Genomic DNA, 4,337 nt, shown 5'->3' with positions numbered 1-4,337 from the left:
TGTATGTGGTCCTTTGGCTGCGATGACGTACCAGCAGCAAATACTTATGAAGTCGTGATGTAACTTTAGGATACCGGTGCGACCAATTAGAAGCCAGACGCCGAGATATTCACCAGGCTGAAATGTGGTTCGTACCCATGCGCAGCCTCCAGTTCAGGACAAGTTGCCTGTATTTCGGCTGGTGATGCCACTCGAGTTTCCAGGAGCCAGCCAGCTAGGGCCAGGCCATGAGCCATGTAATGACCCCATATGTCATGTTGCCCGGCTCCTGGCTCAGTAGGATTTAACCTGGAGTTGCTGAGTACAGGATACTGCGGTGCCTCTGTGCTGCTCTGATTTTTTATACTGCCTTTCTAAGTTTAGTAAATTTATTGAGCATGCAGGAAGAACACATTTAAGTACACAACAAATACCTAAACCAAGGCAACTTGAACAGGTAGGGCTTATCATCCCATGGTGGATAACCATTATAGGGACGACGGTGATAATTTGACGCTGTTTTTGATATACAGTACGTTGAGCTGCAAAGTTTACAGACTTCAGAAGTAATACCAGAGGCGTCATTTCCGTTCTCAGTGGGAGGTGTGGGGGTAATGTCAGCATCCAGGGTCCCCATCCCTACCTATTGTCGTATTTGAGTCACAGTATGTAGCAGTATGAGTGCTGCAAGATGCTCCACATTATTGTCTTTACGCATACTGTACTATAATGCTTTAGCTTTCACCAAACAATTTAGAAAAAAGATGTTTCATACTTACCATGAGAGCAAGTATAGTACCTCTGTTATGCTTCCTTTTTATCTTTTTGTAAGTAAATAAAGTGTAGTTTCATTGTTTCTGCTGCCTATGTAATGGAGAGGTGGATGGTGATAAGCGGTAATTAATGAATGATACATATCATTAAAATTTCCATTTTTATAAAATAAGAATCCCTTAATGCATGGAAAAAACAGATCAAGGGAGGAGTCATGGGGGTTAGCGAGGTACTTATTTTACTTTAATGATAACATATGCGTTAAAGGTTAGTAGGTATAAAGACATGACTTAATATAGGTACTGACAGATGTGGCCAAACTATAAGATGCATAATATTTACCAGAACTGCAGTCCAAATAAACTACCCAGTAATCCTCTATGCTACAACATCAATACCAAGAAAATAAATCTCAGATGCTGCAGTAGTTACACACAGCAATACCTCAGTTCCCTCAACATGAAGCCATTTCCTCAACTTAATAAGCTATCTGGTGTTACTCAGAATAAAGAATCGTTTAAATAAGTGGCATGGTACTGAGAAGGATGTTGAAATACGGTATTTTTAATCCTTTCGTCAGGAAGAAATTTTCCTGGTTTGAATAAAATCGTGACACTAGTCAGAATGACAATATATTGAACGTTATGGCACTGAAGGAGGAAGTGATACTAATTAGGTCTGGCACTACTAATGAAGTTTCCTGATGCCTTAACGTGTTATTTGGTTCTACAAGAATATATTTGTTTTAAATTACATTTTCAAGTCACCAAAATTTCCCTGAGTCTAAAACAACAAATATTGTAAATCCACACGTGCAGTGTTTGGCATTAAATTGTATATAAATGCTGTCGAATATAAAGATATGTTCATGTAATGCGATAAATGAAGCAGTGCGTGTGGATGGTGAACTAACTGAATTTTTCTCTTTGAAAGTTGGTTTGAAACAGGGATGTGTCATGTCTCCATGGCTGTTCAATCTGTTCATGGATGGGGTAATAAAAGAGGTACAAGGTAGGGTAGTGGATGTTGGAGTGGCCCTGGTGAGAGAGGATAGTGTTTGGAAACTCCCTGTACTGTTGTTTGCAGATGATACTGTGTTGTTGAGTGAAGACGAAAGGGAGCTGCAAGGCTTGGTGGATGAGTTTGAGAGAGTGTGTAAGAAACGGAATCTAAAGGTGAATGTAGGGAAGAGTAAAGTGATGGTCTTTGAGACAGGTGAAGTCAGTGAATGTACAGCGAGGTTGGATGGTGAGGAATTGGAAAATGTGAGTACGTTTAAGTACTTGGGTAGTGTGATGAGTAAGGATGGAGGTTTGGAGGGTGAAGTGCTTGAAAGGGTACAGCAGGGAAGAAAGGTTGCTGGTTCTTTGAAAGCAGTGATAAGAAACAGGGAAGTGTGCATGGAAGTGAAAAAGTTACTACATGACAGTATTGTGATACCAACTCTAACGTACAGAAGTGAAGCTTGGACGTTGTTGGAAGGACACAAGTCAAGAGTGAGAGCAGTGGAAATGAGTTATTTAAGAGGAGCCTGTGGAGTCACATGGAGAGACAGGCTGACGAATGAGGATATAAAGGAGCATTGTGGTGTTGATGTGGATGTGATAGGAAGCGTTATGAGGAACACACTGAGGTGGTTTGGCCATGTGGAGAGGATGGAGGGTGAAAGACTGATGAAGAGAGTGTATGTGAGTGAGGTGGAGGGGGGAAAAGGGAGGGGGAGGCCGAGGATGGGATGGAGGGATGGGGTGGAGAGGTATATGAGAGAGGGGGATGTGAGTTGGGAGCAGGGCAGTGAAATGGCGGGGGACAGGGCGACTTGGAGGCGATTTGTTTGTGGCCACCCCAACCGGGATTGAGGCGTCTGGCAATAGATAGATAGATAGATAGAATGTTAGATCGATACTCTTCCTGAAACCTAGCTCTACGCTCTCTGAAACCTAACTTTCACTCCCCGATTAACTACTTTATCACCCTGTTAAACTCTCTTCACCTCTTTCCAGAACATTTTCTTACATTCCCTCCACTTTACACTCAGATTCCTTCCAAATTCCTAATCCACTCTCTTTTTACTTTCTTACTAATCTTTTTACCTCTCTTCCTCTCTGCATATAACTCTCTCTTCTATCTCTCAAGTTTCTCCACGCCCCTGCCTCCCATCCACTCACTATTATGCTTTCTTCTTTTGCGCCACAGCTTATCTCACCTCTCCCTTCCACCATGCTGTTCCTTGCACCCCGTTTTCTCTTGTCCTCACCCCACACATAACCTTTCATGCTGCACAGATTTCTTCTGTGAATACCTTTCACACACCTTCTACGTACCCCACCTGCTCCACATCATATTTACCCAATTGCTCCTCCACTTCTCTCTTATATTCTGCCTATTTTTCATCTTCTTGCAACCTTTCTACCCTCCATGTATGAACTACTTTCTCCTGTCCTTCCTTCCTTCCTTCTATTCCTCCATTGCATTTGAACCTTGACTTTCACCACCACCGTGTGGTGATCAGAAAGTCCACTTCCCCTAACCTCTGTATGCTCTTGCATCCATTTCATATCTTCTTATCCTGTCATCCACACACACAAAATCAATCATTGGCTTCCATTCACTCAGCTCACCACCCACCCTTCTAATCACTCGCCACGTACACCCGCGGATTTTTGAGCCTAAAGAGGGTATTGGCAATCACCAACCCCCTCCCTGCACAAATGTCCACTAAAGCAATGCCATTCTCATCCGCTTCTGCAGGCACACCAAACTCACCAACTACTCCATCCGCCTTCGCATTCTCTACTTTTCCATTCACATCTCTAGTCAAAAATACTCATTCCTCTCAAACATTTCCATGCATGATTCCACATTTGCCCAGAACTCTTCTTTCACTCTACCCTCATGATCTAGTGTTGGCACATACACACATACAATCGCCCACGTTTGTAATCCTTCATTCAATCTTGCCCACACAAACTTTCAACCAACTGATCCATATTCTCTTATATTCCCCTTGCATCTCTTGCACACAACAATATCTACACCCTCTTTTGCCCACTCATTGCCACCTACTCTGCGCATGTACCCCATCCACACTCCCACTCTATGACACTCTCGCCTCAAAATTTAGTCTCCGTTAATCCACATAATATGTCCACTTTTTCACCCTCAAGTACCTGGACACTCTCTCTTTCACCTCATCATTTGCATCTCTTACAGTCCATGTAGCAATCCGAACCATGTCCTTTGTCAGGTCCTTGGTCGACAACTGTTTGTCCGTCCTGGTCCGAGGCTTCGTGTTTGTATTTATAGTTGTTTTCCGGGGAGGGGCACTAACCCTCCACCAACCCACTTGCTGACATGTAGGGAACACGTGTGGGTTGGTTATAATGTTATCACCCAGCGTATCAAATGATACAGGAAATCATTTGGCTTGCCACTCAGTGTTGAGCTACGCCGAAACTTAACTGAGAATAAACATTGGTCGCTCGCTTCCCTCGCACGCTCGTGATAAAACATATCTTGAGCCATGGAAACGAAAAAATGAGGTGCCCCTAACAGTTTTTCGACTACTAGATTTTTATATGAGT

Source organism: Coenobita brevimanus, chromosome 6 (genome assembly GCF_032717465.1).
Source record: "Coenobita brevimanus isolate Jiangsu-jjx chromosome 6, ASM3271746v2, whole genome shotgun sequence".
Classification (NCBI taxonomy): Eukaryota; Metazoa; Arthropoda; class Malacostraca; order Decapoda; family Coenobitidae; genus Coenobita; species Coenobita brevimanus.
The sequence above is the reverse complement of the archived record's forward strand: the minus strand, read 5'-3'. Positions refer to the sequence as shown.